General features: G+C 40.4%; 1 long non-coding RNA gene across 1 annotated transcript; it reads left to right on the top strand.

The window, feature by feature from the left end:
• LOC104611156 (uncharacterized) lies at positions 1-7,556 on the top strand. Its single transcript, XR_016082246.1, has 3 exons — positions 1-175; positions 6,200-6,328; positions 6,439-7,556. It is a non-coding gene; the product is annotated as an uncharacterized LOC104611156 (long non-coding RNA).
• Positions 7,557-9,773: the final 2,217 nt, after the last annotated feature.

Here is a 9,773-nt window from a genome sequence, read left to right as displayed (position 1 = left end):
AAAAAACCAAAGAAACTATACTCTAGCCTCTGCTAGACTCTCGCCCAAGTGCCGACAAGTCTCTCTCTCTCTCTCTCTTCTAGACTGACCAGTTTTACCTTCCCAGGTTAAGGATAGATCGGGACGACAAAGGAGCAGCCATGGCCGATCCTCCTTCAACCACAGCCACACTTCTGTATGCCTTCATTTCTCTTGTCTGTCTGTCTGTCTCTTTAATTTGCTCTCTTTATATTTAATCTTCTCCATTGTTTGCTTTATTCCACTAAAATTACAGAACAAATTTAACCAAAAAAGATGTGTTTAAGAGTCCCAAACAGTCATCCAAGCAACTCTGCTTGTTGGGTTTTCTCTTGTTTCTGTGAATGTAAATCCATCTGTGTACGTTGCTTGGTGAATGAATTTAGTAAGAGAATAGTCTGTTTACAGTTGCATAACTAGCCAGTCAATCGTCTGTTTTTCCACCATCAACCTTGTACGTCCTCCTCCTTCTCTGCAGCAAGACGTATGCTACTATATATGTCTTACTTTCTGCATTTCCAGACCTTAGTAGGTTTTCTTGTCTGAACTCTTCACTCCCAAATCATCATATTACTATGCTGCTAATTTTCTTATTTGTTTCTTTTATTCATTCAAAGAAGTAGTACTGCTGGAAGTTCTGTGGATACATATAGTTTTAGGGTAGATATGTGAGGACCTTCTGATCTGTACTTGTGAATAGGGGTGTCGTTATGGGTTGGACTCCGTCATTTGGATGGATTGGATGGACCAACAAGACATATTGAATTTGGACGGACTGGATGGATTAATATGACATATTGGATTGGACCCGGTCCATCCATAATGAATTTATATTGGATTGAGTCAATATATGGTCCATTGATAGAAGATAAGAACATAGGTGTCAATGAACCAGGTTTGAGTTGAAACCAACAGGAATTTGAATAGATTGGACAATCTCTACCAGTCCAAAATGGTCCAAAATATTCTGGATTAGACCAGGTCCATTTGTAATGGACTCATATTGAACTGGATCGGATTGGACCAAATCCAATCTAATTGACACCCCTACTTGTGAACATGTATAATTTGGGTGAATCCATGTTTGTATCTCAAGGTTGAGTTAATTATAAATGCTTGCTTTATTAACTCATGATATGAAGCCATTCTTCTACTCAAGGTTAAGTGCTCCAAGTCTCTAGAACCCACACCACACCACCTCCTCCTCTAACTCAGCATCATCACCATTAGGGATGGCAACAAGTAGTGTACCTATGAAAATTGCCCTTCTCATTCCTAAACCCACCTAGGTACCATTGATCCTGACGTAGCGCAATCCGGTTGCTCCTTGTAGGAGATGATCTGGCTACCAGCAACGACGGGCTCGATGAACTTGCAAGAGATGAATCAGAGAACCCGAGGGTGTTTACCCGGCGGGGTCGCTCCGATGCTTAAGTTAGCACTTGGTTGCGAGCTGAGAATGATACTAGATTGTGAGAGAGCTAGAGAGCCGAGATTACGCATATCTTCGCCCCTGGGGGGTGAGGCCTTATATACTGGAGTCCTCGCGGGTTTGGTGGAGTGTCCTGGATCCCCGCTGTGATGGGATCTGTTTCCGTGTTAGTTGGGCATAATGCCACCAATCGGTAAGGTTGCCCATTTCCGTCTGAACCGGGGAGTGGGTGAGCTAATATAACCATTACAAGGCACGATCCCGTAAGACACGGTGTACGGTGGTGAGATCCTTGGAATTATCATGCGGTGGTCAGTCTAACTAGGAGGCGAGCTACCTGTGAGGTACCAAGCTACTTGGTGGCGAGCTGCCTACTGGCGAGCTACCTATGAGGTGTCGGGCTGCTTGGTGGCGAGCTGCCTAGTGGCGAGCTACCTGTGAGGTGTTGGGCTATTTGGTGGCGAGCTGCCTAGTTGTCATGAGGTGCCATGTGTCACAATATCATTGGAGGGCCAAATCCACCCTCATCATTTGCCCCCCACTCCCGAGCTGAAAGTAACTCGGCGAAGGGAGTAGATTTCTTCTTTTGGCCCGAAATTCGATGAGCTCATAAACACTGATTCAATTCCTTAGTCTCTGGGAGCGACTCGTGGTCCACTCCTAGATTTTGTCCATGTCGAAGAGGCGACTGGGTCTTATGTGGTGCCGAGGTCTTCGCCAGTTCAGTACTTTAGCCCTTTGGCACTGGGAGCGACTTGTAGTCCAATCAACTTGATCTTGCTCATGCCTAAGAAGCGGCTGGGTCTTATGTGGTATTTTAGCCATTAGGCTCTAGGAGCGACTCGTAGTCTACTCTCCTTGATTTTGCCCATGCCGAAGAGGCGACTGGGTCTTAGGTGGTGCCGAGGTCTCCGCCAATTCAGTACTTTAACCCTTCGGCGCTAGGAGCGACTTGTAGTAATCCACTCTCCTTGATCTTGCTCATGCCTAAGAAGCGGTTGAGTCTTATGTGGTATTTTAGCCCTTAGGCTCTGGGAGCAACTCGTATTCTACTCTCCTTGATCTTGCCCATGCCTAAGAAGCAGTTGGGTCTTATGTGGTATTTTAGCCCTTAGGCTCTAGGAGCGACTTGTAGTCCACTCTCCTTGATTTTGCTCATGCCGAAGAGGCGACTGGGTCTTATGTGGTGCCGAGGTCTCCGCCAGTTCGATACTTTAGCCCTTCGGCGCTAGGAGCAACTTGTAGTCCACTCTCCTTGATCTTGCCCATGCCTAAGAAGTGGTTGTGTCTTATGTGGTAAGGAAGTCTTTTATCAGTTCGTCAGTTCGCACCTGGGCTAGGACGCCAGGTTGACACATGTGCCAGGTTGCCAGGCCGCCAGGCCGCACGCAGGCTGCGCCAAGCCTCGCCAGGGCGCCAGGTGGGCGCCTTAGAGCTATGATTGCGCTGCATCAGCCTTGTGATGCCGGTCACCCACTCCTACAAGAAGCTACTAGGAACTCAACCTTTGGGGGCAGTACCACTAACTTTAGGTCGCCAACTCGCAAGAGAGCCTTGGAAGGCTCGACTAGCAAGGGTGCCCATGTAGTCTATTGGCCGCCAACTCCCGCGGAAGCCACGAAGAGCTCATCTTTGTAGAGGGGACCTCGCGAAGAGGACTGGTGAGGTTTTATCTGAATTGAAAGTAAAGTTGGTAGAGCTGCTTAATTTGTTAGCTTTTTGCATAGTTTTTGAGTTCATAAAAAATGGAAACTATAAAGCGAGAGCTTTAGTTTCTAAAAAGTGAGGACCTAGCTTTCTAGGAGAAGAGGACTTCGTCGTTCAAAAGATGAGAACTAAGCTTTTTGTAGCGTATCCCACAGAATCATAGAGGGTTCAGCGAATGTCGCGCCGACTACAAGAGGGAGTGGCGCGTTCACTTGTGCAGTCACTTGGGGCATCGTCAACGCTAGGACCTCAGCCACACTAAGCGGTATGGTGAACTGACCTATGCAGATAGGCGGGAACTGAGGTTGCCCCCCGGAGACGTGCACTTCGTTGTTTTGTCCGGTGTTGCTAGAGGAAGCCATGGATTTGATTCTGAGCTTGAGATTTTTGAATGGAGACAAGGGCTTTTAGTAGCAGATTCCCACAAATGGCGCCAAATGGCGTAGCGCAATCCGGCTGCTCCCTGTAGGAGATGATCTGGCTACCAGCAACGATGGGCTCGATGAACCTGCAAGAGATGAATCAAAGAACCCGGGGGTGTTTACCCGACAGGGTCACTCCGATGCTTAAGTTAGCACTTGGTTGCGAGCTAAGAATGATACTAGGTTGTGAGAGAGCTAGAGAGCCAAGATTACGCATACCTTCGCCCCTGGGGGTGAGGCCTTTATATACTGGAGTCCTTGCGGGTTTGGTGGAGTAGTTCCTGGATCCCCGCTGTGATGGGATCTGTTTCCGTGTTAGTTGGGCATAATGGCACCAACCGGTAAGGTTGCCCATTTCCATCTGAATCGTGGAGTGGGTGAGCTAATATAGCCGTTACAAGGCACGATCCAGTAAGACGTGAGATACGGTGGTGAGATCCTTGGAATTATCATGCGGTGGTCGGTCTGACTAGGAGGCGAGTTACCTGTGAGGTGCCGGGCTACTTGGTGGCGAGCTGCTTGGTGGCAAGCTGCCTAGTGGCGAGCTACCTGTGAGGTACCGGGCTGCTTGGTGGCGAGCTACCTGTGAGGTGCCGGGCTGCTTGGTGGCGAGCTGCCTAGTGGTGAGCTACCTGGTGGCAAGCTACCTGTGAGGCGTCGGGCTGCTTGGTGGCGAGCTGCCTAGTTGTCATGAGGTGCCATGTGTCACAATATCATTGGAGGGCCAAATCCGCCCTCATCATATCCCAAACCTGTTTAATTTTTCCTCCCAATTTTCCAATCCCATTTCGTCCCAAACCTGTTAAACCTGTCATGACCCGTCTCACCTAATTATCATTTGGCATACTCTATTATTGATATCATTTTTCAAATTTGAAATTCACTTTTTTTTTTGAAATCCCAAAGCTAATTCATTCAACATTCAAAAAATCTAGTTACATAAAAGTCCAAGTGGACTTAAAAAATTACGGGCAGGATTCAAATTCAATTACCTTAGTTGATGCCATTAAACTCATCATAATTGATTCTATTTACCATAATTGACTCCAAAACTAGCCATATTTAAGTACAAATACAAATACATACAAAATACAAGATCCTCAGTTTGAAAGGAGTGCAAATACAAATGTGTAGAGTGCAAAACTCACATATTTATATTATTTTGTATGTATTTGCACTATACATATTTGTATTTGTATTCTTTCCAAACTGAGCCTAGGATACAAAATAAAATAAAAAATCATTTACAAATGACCAAATCTCTAGCCATAATCAAATCAGCTCTGAATTCTTTTGCCTCTATAATCTCAATGTTCCATTTAAGAGTTTTTTTTTGTGATTAATTTCATAACAAAAATGTAATTTTTCTACTATCACATTGCCAATATTTGTTAAACTTGGTTTATTTTAAACTTTGTAACATTTTATGTGATTGTTGATGAGATTTATAATATTAGTTTGTTAACCAATATATAAATTACACTTCACATAAGGTCCTAAGCTATTAAAATATTTGTTTCCTATGTATAGTGTTATTAGGGTTATATATTATATATAATTTATATATTTTTACTATATATTTGAATTATCATGGCGTATCCATATATATTGTATTATTTTCTCCATATCTATCCATATCCAATGTGTATCCAGAATCCAAATACATTTCTTTAAATTGTTTCTTCAATATTCTTTGCATTTTCCGATACTTTGGACCTTATACTCAAATTTACATCATATCATAAGTAAAGTGTAATGCCCTCTTAAGTAAAAATGGTGTGATAGGCTAGTGTTAAAAATACATATAATAGGGCACAAAGGCAAGGATTTGAATCCTCTCTCAACTCTTTTTTATTATGTATATTATTTCTTTATAAACTATATAAGATATATTTATTGATATATACAGATTTATAATTGGGCATCAGGAGTGGGTGCCCATGTTAAATATAATTGGGTTCAGGTACCAGTAGGGGTGTCAATTGGACTGGATTTGGTCCAATCCGGTCCAGTCCAATGTGAGTCTATTACAAATGGACCTGGTCCAATCCAATCCAGTCCAATGTGAGTCTATTTTGGACCGGTCCAAAGACTGTCTAATCTGTTCAAATTCCTGTTAATTTAGATTGGTTTCAACTCAAACCTAGTCCATTGACACCTATGTTCTTATCTTCTATCAATGGATCAGATATTGACTCAATCCAATATAAATTCATTATAGACGGACCAGGTCCAATCCAATATTTTATATTGGTCTGTCCAGTCCGTCCAAATTCAATGTCTTATTGATCCATCCAATAATCTGTCCAAATAGATTTTGATTTAAACGAAGTCCAACCCAAAACCAGTCCATTAACACCCTAAGTACCAGATATCCTAAGGTCAAAACTTGTGAAATTACCATCCCTAATCAACACCATAATGCAAGCTGGAACTAATTAAAGCCAAGATGGAATCTATTTCCCCTCCTTAATTAGTTTGCCTTCTTGGGTTTCTGTATAAATAATTTCATGAGTAAGTGAACCTCAGATATCCATGTTCATGCATGCATTTCATACATTACAGATATTCAAAAGTATGTTAGTGTTCAGCATTAATTTCTTGTTATACATGCTTCTAGGGAAGCTGAGGAAGGGTTCAGAGAAGACCAAGTGGTAGATAGAGAATGCACCAACTTGGTTATGCCAGAAGATGGGCACATCTGGAAAAAATATGGCCAAAAGTTCATTAAAAACATAGGAAAAACCAGGTAGAGTTTCTTTTTTTTTCCCAAGGCATGAAATTCAATTTTAAGGCTAATTTTGTTATATAATTATATGTATATATAACCTTTTATCGGTTAACTTTTGTCTTGCTCAGAAGCTATTTCAAGTGCCAAAGGACCGACTGTAGAGCCAAGAAACGAGCTGAGTGGTTGGCCTCAGACCCAAATAACCTCCGAATTGTCTACCAAGGGGTTCACAACCATCCCTCCTCCACATCTCAACTGAGTTCTTCACAGCAAGGTTCAGCTTCAGTGACCAACCAGTATAATTTGTTTACACAAGTGTTTGGAGATCAAGACAATCCCTCCTAGCAGGCTAACAACTTCTCTTCACCTATCTCATTCAATTCTCTTTCAAGTCTCCACCCCACTTTATTACAACCCCACCATGGTCACCAATAACTTGAACCCTAGGTTGTGTTTTTGGTATCGTTGTTGTTTCAATTTAGAACATTTTTTGGGTCGATCAATACAAATTGGTGAAAGATATGTATTGTTTATATCAAATATGAAAACCAATTGAGCTAGGGTGATTGAATTTCACCCCAAACAAGAAACACCGATTTCAATCATAAACATCAATGATCATGCATTTTTAAGATATTCCAATTTGTATTGATCAACCCAAATTCATGTAGAAATAGCAATGCTACCAAAACACAGCCGGGCAGCCCTATAAGCAGTCACTTGGCTGCAATTAGCAAGAAACAGATAGGTTCCACTGTCCATATTCCAAATGCTTCCATTCCATCCTCATATGTCTTTTCTCCTTTGGAAAATTTGCAGAATTTGGCCAAACAAGAGGCTATTAGATTAATTCATGCAAAGTTTAGATTGAAAATCTAGCCCAGACTCTAGTACATGAGCATTGATGTACTATTTCAGTATATATGAGATGTTGAAAGGTGCATTGGTGCATGGATGCTTGGAGTAACTTCTGTTTGATTGTCTCATCAATGTTGGCATCTGAACAAGCTCAGCCCTTTTTTCACAACCTCAAAATTAATCTGAATGGCAAAGTGTTCCCCCCAAACAAAGTAAACTAGCAATGTCAATTGCATCAGAATGATTTTACCCTCTGGCTGTGTTTGATTGCAGTGCAAAATGTAAATTCTTGTTTAATTTTGTTTTGGATTTTACTTTATTCTGCTTCATATCTGAATTTACTTCATTTGTACTGTAATAAAAAAAATAAGCTAAATTTTGAAACAAAAATAGGTCAGAATTTACACTCAATTCATTTGCACTGTCATGGTTTTGCATCAGTACAAATTTATTGGCATTGCAACCAAACACAGTCTCTAGCACTTTTCTCTTTGTTGGTGGCTTCCAACAAAAGAGAAAAACAAGAAAGATACATTAACCTACTACTATTTAAGGAAAGAACAAGTTAGCCCTAGAGAAATTCTGAGCTCCTGAAGATCAGCCTAGTGGTTGAGAAAGATCCTAGCTAATTCTCTTTTGGAACCAATGATGCTTGATGCTTACCACTTCATGTCATGATCCCGGTTTTGCTTTACTGACTAGAGAAAACAAACTTTATTTTGTCCTCCAGACCATAACGCTAGTCCAGAGTTCAAAATGAAGGGAAAGAGAGAGAGAACCTCTAGCTTTGGGTTCGACTTGTCTAGTAGGGGTGATCCGGCTCTGCCTGAAAATTTATGGGCTTGGGCCTACGTTTTATGTTGAGACCCAACCTGTAATGTAATATGGGTTTATATATTGTGTAAATATTTTAATATGGCACATAAAATATATTACATATAATGCTTTTATTACATAAAACCGATAAAAGTATACACAAATTTAGTATACATTTTATGAAATATAATTAAAAAGCATATACAATATATCTAATATAATGTTATTTAAGTCATAGGCCCAGAAGCCTGTCCCACGCTGTCCAGGCCCATGTAGACCTGGACCTAGGCTTTATATTTCAGTTCAGGTCTGGGGTCCAGGCCTGGCTCATGATCACCCTTGTTGTCTAGGGACTGTGAAAATAACACGTAATTAATAATAGGGTTTGAGTATGATGCTGAAAAGACATAATATTACAAAAACTCGCAACCAATCAACCGACATCATAAAAACAGGAATCAATCAGGTGGATTTTCACCAAAAATTAAGCGAGGTTGTAATTGGTCAAAGCTTTTTTAGTATCATGTCTTTTGGCATTATAGATTTTTCCTTGATAATAGGATAAATCCCTATAAGGGATATTTCGAATCAGACCATGGTTCAAAGGGTAGCTGGGCCTTAAACCAACCCCTCTGAATCAGATTCGAAATAAAAAACACACACACACACACAAAAAAACATCACCTCTTAAATCTTAATTGCATGAAATTTCTTTCCCTTCGGGGGATTAGCTTTTTACCCCCTCTATTGCTCTTGACGAGCTAATGTGTCATGGTAAGCTTATTAGATTGCTACCCAATTCGTTTACATGCTTCCATCCTAATTTTTTTAAAATGGTTGAATCATACACACCAGTAGTCAGTAGACTTATTCATGGGACGGGTTCAGGTCGGGTTTTGCCTCTTTATAAACAGAAAATTACCAAATTTGAGCCCGAATATATAAAGCCTGAAATCCAATTTTGACAAATATTTTATAATATATTAATTATATATTATTAATAATATATTATATAATACTTTTTTATTTTTAATTTTACTATTATATATTATATATTATATATTATATATTATTTATATTATATATTTAATATTATTGACCAGGCCGGGCAAGCCCATCGGGCTACCCGACCCATAAACAAGTCTACACACTGGTCATCAAATTTCAACCATAAAATCCCCTGTCTATCATAAGCTAACAATTAATTACCCTAATTGAAAGTTAATAATCTAATTCGAATGATGGTATTACTGGAATTTGGTTTACAAAAGTCCAACTGATAGTGCAATAAGCATCATTAATTAGTTACTATCTTAAATCATCACGTATCCACTATTACTAGATTAGTTAAAAGAACGAATGTATTAGCTAGGTGGGATATTTAGGATGATTTCAACCTGATTTTCCAGGTATTCATTATGAGAAAACAATCTTATTATCTTAATTAGGGTAAATTTCAATTACCTTCCTTAAGTTTTTCAAAAGAATTATATGGACCTCTGGAGGCTTTGTTTTTCAAAAAATCAGTCCCACTATGATATCGAAAAGGCATGATAGCTAAAAAAATTATAACCAATCAAAGAGTTCACATCTGTGCCCCACAAGGGGGTGCCCCACAATGCCCCACAGCACATCCCAACCTTGTATTGGGAATATCTACCAATGACAAGTACAAGAGATGATGGGACATCATCGGGAGATATTTCTAATACAAGGTCGGGATGTGTCGTGGGGCGTTGTGGGGCGCAGATGTGAACTCCCAATCAAATAGTATCATAAAATTAGTAAC

Source organism: Nelumbo nucifera, chromosome 2 (genome assembly GCF_055504915.1).
Source record: "Nelumbo nucifera cultivar China Antique chromosome 2, China Antique-T2T, whole genome shotgun sequence".
Lineage (NCBI taxonomy): Eukaryota > Viridiplantae > Streptophyta > Magnoliopsida > Proteales > Nelumbonaceae > Nelumbo > Nelumbo nucifera.
The sequence above is the reverse complement of the archived record's forward strand: the minus strand, read 5'-3'. Positions and strand labels throughout refer to the sequence as shown.